We start from the raw sequence: 17,192 nt of genomic DNA, 5'->3' as shown, positions 1-17,192 counted from the left end.
ACTCAAGTATTCGGAGGCTGGCTATTCAAGCTAACAATTTTGAGATCAAGCCGGCCATCATCCAAATGACACAAACCTTAGTTCAATTTGGAGGCCTGCCCAACGATGACCCTAACGTGCATATCGCTAATTTTTTGGAGATTTGTGACACTTTCAAGCATAATGAGGTCACTGATGATGCGATATGATTGTGACTATTGCCTTTCTCATTACGCGACAAGGCGAAAGTGTGGTTGAACTCTCTTCCCACTGGATCCATCACTACGTGGGATGACTTGGCGTAGAAGTTCTTAGCCAAATTCTTTCCTCCAGCAAAGATTGCGAAGATGAGAAACGACATCACTTCTTTCATGCAATTGGATTCCGAGTCTTTATACGAAGCATGGGAGAGGTATAAAGACTTGCTTCAAAAATGTCCACACCATGGCCTCCCCAAGTGGTTGCAAGTGCAAACCTTCTACAATGGGCTGCTAAACCCAATTCGGACTACCATCGATGCAGCAACTGGAGGTGCTCTCATGGCAAAGTCGATTGATGATGCATATGACCTCTTAGAGGAGATGGCCTCCAATAACTATCAATGGCATTCTGAGAAGGCCTTGTCAAGGAGGGTAGCTGGGGTTCACGAGTTAGGTGCCATTAATGTATTAACAGCCCAAGTGGCTGCTCTCATGAAGAAAATTGATGCTTGCAGAGTCTATTCAGTACAAAGTCCATTTATTCCTTGTGAATATTGTGGGGATGGGCATCCTACCGATCATTGTCCAATGAGTACAGGATCGGTGCAATTTGTTGGTAACAAGCAGCAGAATTTTCCGTAGTAGAATAACCCGTATGCAAATACTTATAATCTCGAGTGGAGAAATCACCCGAATTTCTGTTGGGGCGACCAACAGGGATCTTCATAAGCTCCGTGCCCACATTTTCCTTCGAAATTTCCACAGCAACCTAGACCCCCAGTGCAGGAAAAGAAACCTTCCATGGAGGACATACTCATGCAATACATGGCGAAGACAGATGCTTTTATTCACAGTCAAGCAACCTCATTGAAAAATCTCGAGACTCAAGTGGGGTAGTTAGCCAATGCTGTCAATGCTAGGCCTCAAGGAACATTGCCTAGTGACACAGAGCCAAATCCAAGAAGAGAAGGAAAAGAGCATGTGAAGTCCATCACTCTTAGGAGTGGACAAGTATTGGTTGGCAGCATAACTAAGCAAGAAAAGCCTTAAGAGAAGCCAAGTGAGAATGAAGCAGCAGCTAAAAGTTCTAACCAGTAGGAGCAAGTCAAAGATACTTAAATCATAAACCCACCACCTCCATTTCCTCAGCGTCTCCAAAAGCAAAAGTTAGATGCTTAATTTCAGAAATTCTTGGAAGTGTTCAAAAAGCTGCACATAAATATACCGTTTGCTGAAGCATTAGAGCAGATGCCCTCATATGTCAAGTTTTTGAAAGATATCTTGACAAAGGAAAGAAGACTTGGTGAGTTGTGGCATTAACCGAGGAGTGTAGGGCCATAATTCAGAACAAGCTGCCATCGAAGCTCAAGGATCCCAAAAGTTTCACGATACCTTGCACTATTGGGCCATTGTTCTTTGCTAACACTTTAAGTGACTTGGGGGACAACATAAATTTGATGCCTTTATCAATCTATCGAAAGTTAAGATTGGGGGAAATCAAGCCAACCACGGTGACACTACAACTAGCTGATTGCTCTCTCATTTATCCGCGAGAGATTGTGGAGGATGTGTTAGTTAAGGTGGATAAATTCATTTTCCAGGGTGGATTTCATTGTTCTAGACATAAAAGAGGATCGAGAGGTTCCAATCATACTTGGGAGACCCTTTTTACGCACCGCAAGAGCTCTTATTGATGTAGAGAAAAGGGCTCTTACATTGAGAGTTCAAGACCAGGAGGTAACATTTAATATTCTTCGAACTCTAAAGTTTCCCAATGACCATGATGAATGCTTTGCTATAAGTGTTATCAATAGTGTCACCCATGAGATATTTGAGGAAAGTTACCCCCAATACCCTTTAGAGGCATCTATTGTAACTAGTTCTGAGAGAAAAGATGATGACTTTGTTGAATGTGTGAAATTATAGGTCGCATCTTCTCGAGTGTTGAGGACACCGTTTGAAGCTTTAGACTTTTCTGCTACATCATCACCAACAAAACCATCCATTAAGGAGCCTCCCAAGTTGAACCTTAAGCCACTACCTTCACATTTGAGGTATTCATTCCTTGGTAATTAAGCTATTCTTCCAGTTATTGTTTACTCTGCACTTACTAACTTGCAGGAAGAGAAACTTTTGAGAGTATTGAGGGAGCACAAAAAAGCTATAGGATGGACTATTGCAGACATAAAAAGGATTAGCCCTTCCATTTGCATGCATAAAATCCTTTTGGAGGAAGATCACCATACTTCCATTAAGCACCAAAAAAGACGCAATCCCATCATGAAGGAGGTGGTAAAGAAGGAAATTATCAAATGGTTGGATGCTAGGACCATCTACCCCATCTAAGATAGCTCATGGGTGAGCCCAATTCAATGCGATCCGAAAAAAGGTGGAATGACTGTGATCCCAAATTCGAACAATGAATTGATCCCCACGAGGACAATAACCGGATGGTGGGTATGTATGGATTACAGAAAGCTCAACCGAGCAATAAGGAAATATCACTTCCCACTTCCCTTTATTGATAAAATGTTGGACCATTTGGCTGGTAAGGAATTCTACTACTTTTTAAACGATTATTTAGGTTACAACCAGAATGCTATTACCCCTAATGACCAAGAGAAGACAACTATTACTTGTCCTTATGGTACTTTTGCCTTTAGGAGAATGCCTTTTGGTTTGTGTAATGCTCCAGCAACTTTTCAAAAATGCATGATGTTTATTTTTTCTGATATGGTTGAAAAATGTCTTGAAGTGTTTATGGATGATTTTTTTGTGTTTAGTAATAATTTTGATGATTGTCTTCTGAACCTTGCTAAGGTCCCTCAACGGTGTGAAGAGACCAACTTAGTGCTAAATTGGGAGAAATGTCATTTCATGGTGGAAGAAGGCATTGTGTTGGTGCACAAGGTTTTAAGCAGAGGCATAAAGGTTGACAAAGCCAAAATTGAGACAATTGAGAAGCTTCCACCATCAACTTTAGTGAAAGGTATTAGAAGTTTTTTGGGTCATGCTGGTTTCTATAGGAGGTTCAATAAAGATTTTTCAAAAATTTCGAAACCTTTGTGCAATTTGCTAGAGAAAGATGTCCCATTTAAATTTGATAATGCATGTCATGTTCTAGAGGGGGGTGAATAGCACAAATTGGCTTTTAACAATATTGAAAACTAATTTCTAGAACTTAAGAAAATAAAAACAGAGTATAAGATGCACAACAATTTAGAGTGGTTTGGTCCAAGACCTACATCCACTACCTTGATTATCTAACCAAGGATTTTCCCACAAATTCACTAAACACCGGTGAAATTCACAAGCTTTCACCAAGCTTTACAATGGCTTTTACCAGGTTCAGCCAAAACCTTTTACACTAGTTTTTCACGGGCTCAACTAAAACCCAAGTGGTTTTCCAAGGCTCAACCACAACCTTCAACAATCAAGCTATCTCAAGCTTGAACAACCCTTTAGAGTGACTCCCTCACTCTAAGAATACAAGAAAAATAGTAAAAGAAGGTACCTATGATCACTGGTTGATCTGAGAGGTACAAGATTGAGTGCTAAATACAAATGCAAGGAGTAGGCATTTAAGTGCAGACAAGTGCAGTGAAGCTTTTTTGGTTTTTTAACTTTCTATAGCTCAAATCTCATTCAAGGCTTCTTAAAAAATTTGTTTCTAATTGTTGGAAGACCCTTTTATACTTGAAGATGCAACTCTCATGGCAGTTTGACAGTTTATGGCCATTAAAAACAGTTGAGGATGAGTTCTAGCCATTAATCTATCTTGTATGCTCTGTTGAAATTGCAGACAGAGAGCTCTTAGTCGACTGACTTGATTGACTAAGTTGATTCTGTTTCAGGTTGCAGATTTTGGTAGAGAGCAGTTAGTCGACTGACTTAGTCGACTAAGTTGATTCCATTTCTCAAACTCTTCAGCCCGCCATTCCTCCAATTTGAAACTTGGTCAACCAATATTCTTCCTTATTTCACCAATAGGCTTCCTTCTTGTTAGATAGTTACATCTTGTTGTTTTTATTCCTCTTTTTCTTTTGATATACTCTTTGAGGAGTTAAATGATTAATTTCATATATTAATTTTCCTGCACACTCAAGTAAAGGTATTAGACACAAATGAATGGGAATGTTTAATTATCATCAAAAATCAATGGAGCCAACATGTTAGCTGTAGTATTTGCATTTGATAAGTTTCGTTCTTACTTGGTTGGCACTAAGGTTATTGTGTATACTGATCATTTTGCAATTAAGTATTTGATTGCCAAAAATGATGCCAAACCAAGGTTGATTAGGTGGATCCTGCTGGTACAAGAGTTTGATTTAGAGATTCGTGATAAAAAGGGAATTGAAAATCAAGTAGCAGACCACCTCTCAAGATTGGAGCTTGAACATCAAGCTAAGGAGGAAACTGTCATCAAGGAAACCTTCCCGGATGAACAAATCCTTCAAGTGAGTAAGAACTCAATCCCTTGGTATGTTGACTTTGTGAATTATCTGGTAAGCAAATTATTCCCCCAGATTTAAATATTTCACCAAAAAAAGAAATTTTTGCATGATGTTAAATCTTATGTGTGGGATGAGCCTTTCTTGTTTAAGTAGTGTAATGATCAAATTTTGAGAAAATGTGTCCCAGAAGAAAAAGTTCAAAGCGTGCTTCATCATTGCCATTCTTCAGATTATGGAGGACATTTTGGAGGAATAAGAACTGCTGCTAAAGTCCTTCAATCAGGTTTGTATTGGCCTACATTGTTTAAAGATGCTTACAAGTTTGTTTTGCAGTGTGACAGATGCCAAAGAGTGGGTAATATCTCCAGGCGACAAGATATGCCCCTCCACAACATGTTGGAAGTAGAAATTTTTGACGCGTGGGGTATTGACTTCGTGGGGCCGTTTATATCTTCATTCAATAATAAATATATCTTGTTTGCTGTGGATTATGTCTCCAAGTGGGTGGAAGCAGCAACATTTCCTCACAATGATTCTAAGGTGGTAATGAAGTTCATCAAGAGGAACATTTTCACTCGATTTGGCACTCCAAGGGTAGTTATTAGTGATGAAGGGAGTCACTTTTACGACAAATATGTCGATGCACTTCTTGCAAAATATGGAGTTAAACACAAGGTTGCAACTGCATACCATCCTCAAACTAGCGGGCAAGCAAAAGTGTCCAATAGAGAAATCAAGAGAATTTTGGAGAAAATGGTTTGTCCCTTAAGAAAAGACTGGGCAAGAAGATTGGATGAGGCATTTTGGGCATATCGAACTGCTTACAAGACACCAATTGGCATGTCTCCATACAAGTTAGTCTTTGGAAAAGCTTGTCATTTACTAGTGGAACTTGAGCATAAGGCATACTGAGCACTGAAGAAATTAAATTTAGATCTACAAGCAACGGGAGAGAAGAGGTTGTTGTAATTGAATGAGCTTGATGAGTTTCACCTTCAAGCTTACGAGAATGCCAAATTGTATAAAGAGAAGACAAAGCAATGGCATGATAGGAAGATAGTGGAATGAAGCTTTGAACGTTGTCAATTAGTGCTGCTGTTTAATTCTCGCTTGAAATTATTCCCAAAAAAACTAAAATCGAGTTGGTCAGGGCCGTTCATTGTTTCAAAAGTTTCTCCACACGGTGCTGTGGAAGTAATGGATAGCGAGACAAATGAAACATTCAAGGTTAATGGATAACGTTTGAAGCATTATTTTAGAGGGAACATTGATCTTCAACGCTCATCAATCCATTTAGCCGACCCTCACTAAGCTCTCAAAAAGTTCGGCTGAAGACTTTAAAGCAAGCATTTCTTGGGAGGCAACCCAATTTCTTTATTCCTAAGTCTCTTGTTTTAAAAATTTAATCATTAGGTTATAAAATGCTTTACATTTTTATTCTTTCTTTCTTCTAGTTTTACTTTGATACTACCATTTTTAGTCTCATTTACTTATCATTTTCATACATAGCACTATAGTTTTAACTGTGTTCTTTTTAAATTTTGTTTGATAGATAGAAGGGGAGCATCATAGTAAAATTCTCACTGAGCGAAATCTTAAGCTCGCTGCAGCGAAATTAAGGCAGAGAAAAACTTGAGAAACAGAAAGTTTCTTGCTGCAACGAGATTTGGCCTGTGAGGAACTCTTTTTCCAGAAAGTTTCTCGCTGCAGCGAGAACTCTAGCTCACTGCAGCTAGATTTGTTGTGTGCTGAACCCCCATAATAGAAAGTTTCTCGTTGCAGCGAGAACTCTAGCTTGTTACAGCGAGATTGTGCCCCCCTAACTCATGTGGTTCTTGCTGCAGTGAGAACCCATTCTCGTTGCAGTGAGATGTCGGGCTCCTCAAATTATAAAAGGCCCGTTTTTCCCCCTTTTTCCAATTTTCTAAAAAATTTTGGCCCTAACCCCACTCTCCTCCCAGAATCCTCTCTCACAACTTCAAATCTCTCTCTCACTCATTCTCCAAATCATCAAATTCTTGCCACCAAATTCAAGTTTTGAGGTTTTTAAGCAAGGTTCTTCATAAAAAATCAAGGTTTGGGTAAGCTATTCGTTAGTTTTTGCCTAAATTTTCAATTTGGAAGAAAGTGTTTGTGTTGAAGATTTTGGTGATAATTTTTATTGGGCTTTGCTTATCTCTATGAGTAGTGGTAAACTAGTTAGACTTTGATGAAGTTTATGTGATGGAATTAGAGAATTTTGAGGTTTGTTGATTGGGAATATTGTTAATGTGCTGCACATTATATGTTGTTAGATAATTATTTGCATTGGTGAGATTCTAAGGCTGTTGGGAAGGGGATTTTGAAGGAGTTTTTGATTGAGGTCAATTGTGATAAACATTTGGTAACTAGTGGGTGTTGGGTAGTGATAATCTCAAATTAGGAATCGTGAAGTTGAGAATTTGGAGAAAATAATGGCCCCCAAGAGAGTTAGGATGGGTAGTGCGGGCTTTGATAGAACAAAATTTGTGTCAGCAGAGGCTTTACACCGATACACTCGTCTTTGCTACACAAATCTTCAATACCAGAAAGAGGGATTGACCTACCCCAAATTCGATATAATTATATCTTAGATATAGTTAGGGAAAGAAGATGGGGCACTTTTTGTGCACAACCCGAGGCGGCAGTCATTCCCGTAGTTAAAGAGTTTTATGCTAATGTAGTAGAACATGAAAATGGAGTGGCATTTTGTAGAGGCAAGAGAGTACCATTTGATAGCCATGCCATCAATAGGTTTTACAATACCCCAGACATAGAAAATGATGAGTACACTCAATACAATAATGGGCAAGTGGACTTAGAGGAGGTCATTAGTTTGTTGGGTAACCTCAGGACAACATGGAGATTAGGTAAGGGGTTCTAGCAACATTCAAGGCGAGCGCGCTCAAAAATGAATACAAGGTTTGGCACCACTTTGTCTTAGCCAAGATGCTACCAAACAAGCATACAAGTGAGGTGACCAAAGACCTGGCTGTCTTAATATACGTCATCCTGTCAAGTAAGTCCCTAAACATTGGTCAATTAATGTTTTCTAACATTCTTCGCATTGATGGTTCTACTAGGGATGACCTATGGTACTCATCACTCATCATCGCATTGTGATAATAAGCGGGTGTCCTATGGAGCCCAGACGAGGATATTATGCAACCAAAGGCCCTAGTAGATAGTGGGATTATGCAGAGGATGTAACTTCAGCAATCTCAAGCTGCTGGTGCTAGTTCATCCACTCCTCCAAGGCTTGCATCTCATAGCAGACAAGTGACACTGCCTCAACGAATTAACCGCTTAGAACGAAGAATGGGAAACATGAAGCAGATGTTACGTGCTATTGCAAAGCACATGGGAATGGATATGGCAAATTTCCCACAACCAATAGAAGACACAATGATGATGAGGATGAGGATGAGTACAGTGAGTCTTTTTGAAGGGAAGTACTCTTTCTTATGCTTTTATTAACATTGGGGACAATGTTAGACTTAAGTTTAGGGGCGGGGGAGCTTTAAAATTTTTAAAATTTTACTTTTACAGGTTTTTGCTTTTAGAATTTTAAAACTTTGCTTTTACATTGCTTGTTTTTAGGTGTTAGTGATAGTTGTTGCTTTTGAATTTCAAATTAGGAAGTTAGCTTATCTAATCTCTAAATATATTGGATTTAGTGATTCATTGCACCAATAAATTAGATTTACTCATCCAATGAAGAAAAATAGTTGCCTTTTAGTCTTATGCTGATAGTGAATATGAATATGGTTTGAGTATTTAGTTGAACTTTATTGCTAAGCAACATTGTAGATTGTGTTTTTCCACCTTATTGTACACTTGGTTCTTTCTTTAACTAGTTGTGGTCACTTAGAGAAAGTTTATGCAAATGTGAATAGTTGAATAAAATCATGAGTTTTAGAATTTGTTTTACTTTCTCTCGAGGAGAAATCCGAGGCTACATTTAGTTAGGGAGATGACTTAGGCCATCTTTGGATCGATTGAGCTTTTCGAGCCTATCATATATAATTATATCCTTAGTCACCTTTGTTTGAGACAAAAATTTTCCTTTCTTTCATCACAAACTCAATAAAAAGCCTTAACCTATAAATAAAATTCCCACTTTTAACACCCATCACTCCTAAACGCATAGATTATTTCTAGGAGATGTTGTGAGTGTAGACATGGTGAAAAGGGTAAAGAAGTGGAGTTAAAAAAAAAAAATTCACCCCATTACTTACCACAAAATGACATAAGTTTGGGGGTGTCAATTCAAAAAAAAAAGGTGTTTGATGAATTTAGAGGATGATCAATTGAAGAAAAAGGGTATGATTAGAAGAAGTGAAAAGCAAATCTTGGTAGAGATCTTAGAATAATCATGTGCTTAGGGTGATTTGAGCTATATTTTATCCTTTACCATGCCTAGACCTTAGCCACTCATTACAAGCTAGATAAAGTCCTAAGGATCCTCGATTGAGTGTTAGCCTACATTAGTGGAGAGAAAAATGAAGAGCAAACTTATGAAACTCTTGACTAATTTAAATTCTTGCATGAGCATAAACTAATCTGAGTGACATGGCATGCATTGCAAGGAATTTTGCACACACCCACGAGAAACCAATTGACAATGAGCTTGCAATTTTGTTGATACATGTACTTGAGTAATATTTGTGATTTGCTGTGAGCTTGGAAAAGTAGGCAACTTATGAGGAATTTAAGGGTAATATTTGAGTTGGTGCAATGAATTCGTCATTTAATGTTTTCAGTCTTAAGCGTCTCTGATTACTTTAAGTTTTACTCGAGGACTAGCAAAAGAGTAAGTTTGGAGGTGTGATAACTCTATTATCATAGGGTACTTTTTGGAGCATAAATTCTGCTTATTCTTTTAGTTTTCTGCGTAGTCCTTGGCAAATTTTCATGCTTTTTAGTAAAAGTTAACTTTTAGGGTGTCTAGTGTCATTTATACAATTTTAGCTTCATTTCTTTGCAAATCTCTTAAATCAACCTGTCACGACCCAAAACTCCCCTCGAGCCCGTGACAACCGCCGCGATGCCCGGATGGGCAATCATCTCTCGGAATGCCAACTGAAACCCCGCAAGGCTTAATTTCAGTTTCTCGTTTCCCCCGGTGAGTAACTGTTGCCAAATTTTATGTTCTAAAGGATTTTGAGCTATTTCCAACTTAAAACTGATAAAATAAAATTTTTGTCTCACAAAGGCATTTTGGTCATTTTTCATTGAAAAATTTTTGAAACCAGTTTAAAATTTAGTAAGCAAGTACTAATCGCATAATTCACAATCAAAAATAAGTTTAAGCACCTAAAACCTTTATTTAAAATGAAATTATAATTATTTAAATATAATGAGAAGATAAAACAAAATATCTAATAAAATATTTTATTTTCTTATAAACAGTGATTTTAGAGTTATACGTAAATACTTTTTGTAACATAAAAGCAAAATAATTTCATTCATACTGTAGCACAGTAAACCAATGCATTTAAATTAATTTAATTTAATTTACAATATCAAGCGGGCCCACGAATGACTAGAAGTGAGGAAAACAGTTAACCTACAGTTCGGAGAACGCAAGTCCAATGGAAGCCCTCGATGGAATCAACTATCTACAGCCTACTTTGAGCCTGAAATAGGTGGAAAGGAGGGTGGTGAGATTATAAAATCCCAGTGAGTAAACAAACACCATTTAAATTAGCTAAAGCCGAGTAAAAGGAGACAATTAAAATATCCCATCATTTTTAAGTATTTCACAATTTGAAAATTTATCTCAACACATGCAAACGGTTGTATTTCATTTAATTTCTCATTTAGGCTTATGACTTCCATAAACATTTGGCTCATGCCATCAAATAGTACTCGATGACACCTTGATCAGAGGTGTACACTCGAGCCCGCCAAGGCTGTTAAAATTTTGTATACTCGTAAAACATAATTTTAGTTTGAAAAACACAGCCATTCTTTGGCGTTAGCGGAGTTCATCATCACAAGGTGGTTCGGCGTGACGTGAACTCTATCCATACCTTAGGAGATACCCTATGCGCCTCTCCGACTGAGGTACATATATATATCCGAATTTCGTGCCCCTCTAATAGGCTGGTCCACAGAATCTGCCTACTGCAGCAAGCTAAACCCACAATACAATAAAATTTTGACAGCATGACAGGGCAAATATTTTACTACCCAACCTACAAGGGTAAAATAAAACAATTCATACAATTCATAAAACACAGCCCAACCAGTCATGCCAACACAATAAAAATATAGCATAAGCTATCAATTTCCAATCATAAATTTACAACATACCGGTGGTCTCCAATTACTCTATTTTCAAAATCGTTATTCAATTTCAAGACAATTTATAAAATCTTTTCATGTAAACACATTCTGTTTGTAAAACACAAAAATTTACCATTTAAACTCATTTTCATAAAATTTCACCAAAACCAATTAAAAACATACTTTAGATAATTAAAATGATGGTAAGGTTACTCACAGTACTAGGAGTTCGATATACCCCTATTCCCGGTCTTCGGGCATAATCTCTTTACCCTTGTTAGAGGGTTCACCACCTATACATCTTACGTAACACGAATTTCAATAAATTGTGTCAATTTATCATAAACTATTTCAGGCTCTCTAAATCTAAATGAATGCATGCGATGGGATGCAAAATGTTTGATTAATCACTTAAATGTGATATTCGACCTAAGTCACACTATACTCAGCCTAATCGGCTAAAATCTCCAATTTAACTTCAAATCAATTCTTCTCACTTTCTACACTCCAATTATACCTAAATTACCTGAGTGACTATGAATGAGATTCAATTTATTAGTCCCGGGTCAATAATCACACATGTCTATACATTAGGTAAAAATTTAGATTCACACCAAAATTTGCCATTTAATTTCTAGCCTCACCAAACATCAAATATCACCCAAATATCATGAAATATGATCAATTTCAGCCACAATATCCTCCCTAGAAAATTCGGCCAATAATGGTGATAGGGGAAAATGAATTCTTTTCTTGTTGTTTTGTTTCTAAATATGCTAAACTAACTAAAAACACTAACATAATTTAAAATCAAATCAATCCAACATCTTTCTCTCTCCATACCCATTTTGACCAGCCATGAATTCATCATGAAAACATGTAATTTAACCATGAAAAATAAGGAGAAATGCTTAAGGAAAATATATTTCAAGTTTAAATTGAAAAATCCTACCTTTTTCACTTGTTTTCCTTGATTTTCCACACTTTTTCTCTTGAAATCCTCCACCTAGGTTTTGTTCTTGTTTTTCCTTTCTTTCCTTTTGTCTTGGCCGAATATGGAGAAGAAGAATGGGATAAATATGGGCTAATTTTAATAGAAAATAATAAAATATCCTTACTTGACACGTGGCATGTTTCCATTGGTCCATTTTTAAAAGTTTAAAAATTTTAAACCTTTTATCTCCATCACATGATTAGTCAAAGGTCAAAATGAGGATAAGGGAAGACCATGTGCTGGTGGTGGAAAATTACTATTTTGCCCTTGGGGTGGTAAAATTACCATTTTGCCCTTATGCTCCAAAAAATCGAAATTACAACTTTTTCACTTATCAACCTCAAATTATACTCCAATGAGTCAAATGTGATCAATCTTGATCAAAAACTTCTTCCAATATTCTAATTTTATCCTCAGGTGACAAAATTACCATTTTACCCCTAGATAGTAAAATTTTCAATTTGACTCCAAATTGATCCTTGAACTCCAAATCACCATATTAAACCATTCTGAGACTTTAATATTCTTAATTTCATCTTAAATTCTCTATTTTATCTAATTCAAGGCTTAAAACAACTTTGTTGTACCTCTAGGTACAATACCGACTTTTGTAAATTTTTCAAGACTCTCCTAGCAAGCAAACATGCTATCCATCACATGTATGTCATAACAAGTATTTTATAGAGTCAGGCTTTACATCTTCTCCCCTACTTGGCTCAACCATATGATCCTTCTTCATGACTGATTTCGTCATCCGACTAAATATTAATATTTTAATATTATTTCATTAATATAATATTATTTTATTCTAAAAATGTTATCTTGTCTCTTTGGTTCCCAAAGTTCCTTATTATGCCTCAATTTGCATCCGACCAACTTTATTTATCACCATATCAAAATATGGGGCATTTCACAACCTCTAACCATTGAACCTCTTAATGTTGAAGGAATCATGGAGTCGAAAGAAAAGCTGGAAGTGAGGACCACAACAACTCTGCTCTAGGCAGCTTGAAGGAGGAGAACATGGAAGTAGAAAGCCCAAAGTTGCAGCACCAAGAATGTCCAAGTAAGTGTTTCTTGCTGCAGCGAGAAACAGGGCACTAAGTTAGGAGGATTTTCGTTGCATTGAGAATCCAATCTCGCTACAGCGAAAATGAAGGTCTTTGCAATGCCAAGTCAGCAAGTAGCTCACTACAGTGAGATTCCATTCTTGCTGCAGCGAGAACACATTAGAAAAAAAGAATATACTTTGCACGAGATTCTAGGTCAAGGCTGAAAAAAGAGGGGAGTATAAATAGGAAGTTTTGCATAGAAAAAGAGGAAGATTTGGGGAGACACTTTAGGCAAGAAGAGGCAGAAGCAAAACGGGAAAGAGAAAAAGAATCAGGAGCTGAAGCTTGTAAAGTTGCAATAGAACATCTACCTCTCTCTAGATTTGAATCTTTCTCTCTCTATCTCATTATGTAAAACAATGCTTTTGTTTGCTATATTGTGTACTCTTCTTTTTGAAATGTTGAGCTAAAATTATTAATCTAGGATTATGGTTGAGTTTAATATGTAGTTTGGTTATTGAGTTGGTTGGTTGCTTAGTCTCATTGGAAATATTGATGTTCAGTCAAAGTTGAATTTATTGCCCATTTATTTGCTTGATCACCATCTAAATGTGATTAGGTATTTATATGACACTTGAAAGAGTTAGTGTAAGTTAGACCTTGATTTGGGTAATGTGTGTTTAAAACACTTAAAAAGGAATTTTAGTGTTTTGATGTGTAATTAGAGTAGACATACATTTAATTGCCACACATAGTCCATTTGTAGAATCTTGGATTAAAGAGCTTAATTTAGTTGTCTCCTATAGACATATAATGATTCAATTAGGTTAAGCAAGTGTGTAATATCTCAACGGAGAATTACACATACTTTAAGATTCTAGACTAACATCAACTTCCATTGAGATTAAGTAATTAACCAAACCTAATTCCAATTGAAATATTAAAGGATACCATAATCTTAGAATAGTAGACTATTGATTTCACCTCAATTTATTTTTTGCACACTTAGATTAGACTTAGTTAATTAGATTACAATTTTAATCATAGTTCAAAATTTGTTACTTGGATAAGATTAGCTTGTTTTAATTTTAGTAGTTAGCAACAATTTTTAGATCAACTCCTTGAGGATTGACAACTCAACTTATCACTTTACTACTTGTTGCAATGGTGTCCACTTGCACTCAGTTTTTGCTTGTATTTTGCATTCAAATTGAGCATATCCCATATTGCACAAGCAAAAGATAGATTTTTAAAATCAACAACTAACAACAGTGAGGCCTTTTTCATTTTGAACTCTTTTACAGTGTTTAACAAAAATTGGAATGTATCATTTTTATGAGCAAGAAAACATACTCATGTATATCTAGAGAAATCATCTACAATAACAAAGTTATATGACTTGCCTCCTAGAATAGCAACAGTTATTGGTCCAAACAAGTCTATATGCAATAGTTCTGGTGACCTGGAAGTTGTTATGACTTTCTTAGATTTAAGTGAACTTCTAACTTGTTTCCCAAATTGAGATGCATCACAAATTTTGTCATTTTCAAATGATATTTTTGGAAGTCCAATAACTAAGTTTTTTCTCAAAAGCTTTGAAATTGTGTGCATACTAGCAAGTCCTAGTCTTCTATGCCACTTTGTCACAACCCAAAACCCGAGCCATGATCGACTCATGGGCTCAATAGGCATAGCCCACCAGGCCCAAGCAAGCCTCTCTATGTAAACCCGTCAGTAGTCCTTCATCACTTCTTTTTCTTTAGGATCTAAGACTCGTGATTTCTAATAACAATCTCTTCAAATTTAAATCATGAAAATAAAGTACATACAAAGTTCACAACAAATCTCACAGTTTACATTAAACCATTACATATAAATACAACTGACCCTTGACAACCAGTGGAGTGACTCTGGAGGTGGGCGCTATCATTGAGAGTCGTAGTGAACCTACTGAAAGATGAATAGGAGGGAGCACCTTGACCTAGGATCCAACTACCTTCGATCTAGAAAACTAAAACATGAAGTTGAAAAGAATGAGTATAAACTCAGTGAGTGAACATAGGAAGGGAACAAGCAAACGATACGGAAGATTTTTTAGAAAACACGATGCACTTGTATTGAAACCATGCAATTTGTATATCATAAACAAAACTCGGTGCCATGCTGTTTTTCAACTCATTTTGAAAACATTTAAGAACATCAACTTTCAATATATAATTCAATCACATTACATTTCTCAAAAATCTCTACTTTACAAGATAGGTGCACATGCGTGTAAAAATTCACGTATACATTATGTATATATAAATATATAGATTGTCACGACCTAAATTTCGAGCCATGACTGGCGTAAGGATCCGATAGACGTAATCCACTAAACCCAAGCAAGCCTATTATTTATCTTACTTATAATTTCATCTAATATCACTAAGTCATATTTCATAACTTTGAATCAAAATAGTGATATACATTGCCAACTCGTACTGGCATTACTCCTTAAAAAATTTACATACAATGTCTACAACATGTATTCTAATAATTTACATTAAGTTCGTTTATACAAAACAAAATAACACTTGACTTCCAACGGAATGACTCGAATGAATATACAACTACCGAATGTTGAGACGCCTACCAAAAGATGGACACCGGTCTACAAGGACACCTTATCCTAGTTACTAGCTGCCTCGTGATCTGAAAACATGAATTTGAAAATGGTGAGTATAAACCCAGTGAGTGAACAAGGAAGAGAACAAGCAACAACAACAAGGGAGAATTTAAAATCATGATGCACTTGTTTCAAAACAATGCAATTTAGTTCCATTCATATTAAAAACCCCTCATTTTAAACTTAACTCATTTTGTCCTAAATGTTGGAAGTTCATGCTCAGGTATGGTAGCAAAGAAGTGAAAAATAGAGCAACAATTGGACAAGATAGGAGACAAAACAGAAAGTTTTTTGCTGCAGCAAGAATGAATTTCGTTGCAGCGAAATTGTTACCTAGAAACAGAAAGTTTTTCGCTGCAGCGAGAACCAGTTCTGGTGAAAGGTCCTCAAACCTGAGAGTTTCTCGCTGCAGCGAGCATGACTTTCACTGCAGCGAAAATAGAGCAACAAGAGAAACATTTTCCCTCACTCAACAAAAAGCCATCCTGCTAAACTAAGAAAATCAACATAAAACTCATGAAAATTCTCAAAGTACAATGTGTTAAATTCCACATATATGTCAACCATATATCACATTCATGAGTTTTCATTTCATAAATCTAGATATGCATAATTACATAGACAAACATAAATATCATCATAATCACTTCCGGCTCATGTACATCCCCCCACATCGTGCACATAGCCGGCACCATCATGTGCATCCCCCCACATCGTGCACAATCAGTGCTATCGTGTACATCCCCCCACATCGTGCACACGGGCATTATCATCATCTATCTCTCACGCCACCACCACCACCGGCATGTGCATTCTCCACCTCGTGCACACACACGGTTACAGTCATTATATACAATATCATTCATCATGCACAACACACACACACACACACATATATATATATATATCATCATAATACAATAGTGCATGAATCCATAGCAATCACATATTACAACATAAAACCATTTTTCAAAAGCTTGTTCCCAAGGCACTTGTTTTCATGAAAAACTTGATAATTCACTCAAATGGGTGGCAATTACATTATATTTCCCAAAACAAGTTTTGAAGGCAGTCCACTCACAGGTGTCGAAAATCTGGATTCCAGGTGCACTCGAACTAATAGTCCTCAAGCGTAATTCCTTTGCTTTTTCCGAACGTCTCACTACCTTAACAAATAACAAAGTCGAGAAATTTACTATATTGTCCCTAAATTGATATAAACTAATTTAAATTACTAATGCTTGATATGTAAATGCAAAAATACGTCCGATTACCGCTTAATCGCGGTATCGATTAAATTCGACCGATCACCCGATTAATTGGCGATTGTGTCCAAATCACCTCCAAATTAATCCATTTCTCCTATAATACCTTAATTTACCACATACCATTTAAATAAAGCCAAATTCAGCATTAGAACCCTCACAGTTCCTTATAGAAAAATTTGGTCATTTGGTGCACTAGCACCGAATTTTTTTTCTACATAACCGTTTCACCTTTATTCATCATTTTCCAAGCCATTTTCCTTGAAATAAA

At 36.5% G+C, this 17,192-nt stretch overlaps 1 non-coding gene and 1 pseudogene across 1 annotated transcript; one reads left to right on the top strand and one right to left on the bottom strand.

The window, feature by feature from the left end:
• Positions 1–323: 323 nt before the first annotated feature.
• On the bottom strand, positions 324–430 carry LOC148764719 (small nucleolar RNA R71). The gene has a single exon (XR_016024389.1). It is a non-coding gene; the product is annotated as a small nucleolar RNA R71 (small nucleolar RNA).
• Positions 327–5,872, top strand: LOC148764718 (uncharacterized; annotated as a pseudogene).
• Positions 5,873–17,192: the final 11,320 nt, after the last annotated feature.

This window comes from Theobroma cacao, chromosome 1, assembly GCF_053813885.1.
Source record: "Theobroma cacao isolate CCN51 chromosome 1, ASM5381388v1, whole genome shotgun sequence".
NCBI classification, from domain to species: Eukaryota; Viridiplantae; Streptophyta; class Magnoliopsida; order Malvales; family Malvaceae; genus Theobroma; species Theobroma cacao.
Note: the sequence above shows the minus strand (reverse complement) of the source record. Positions and strands in the feature narration are given on the sequence as shown.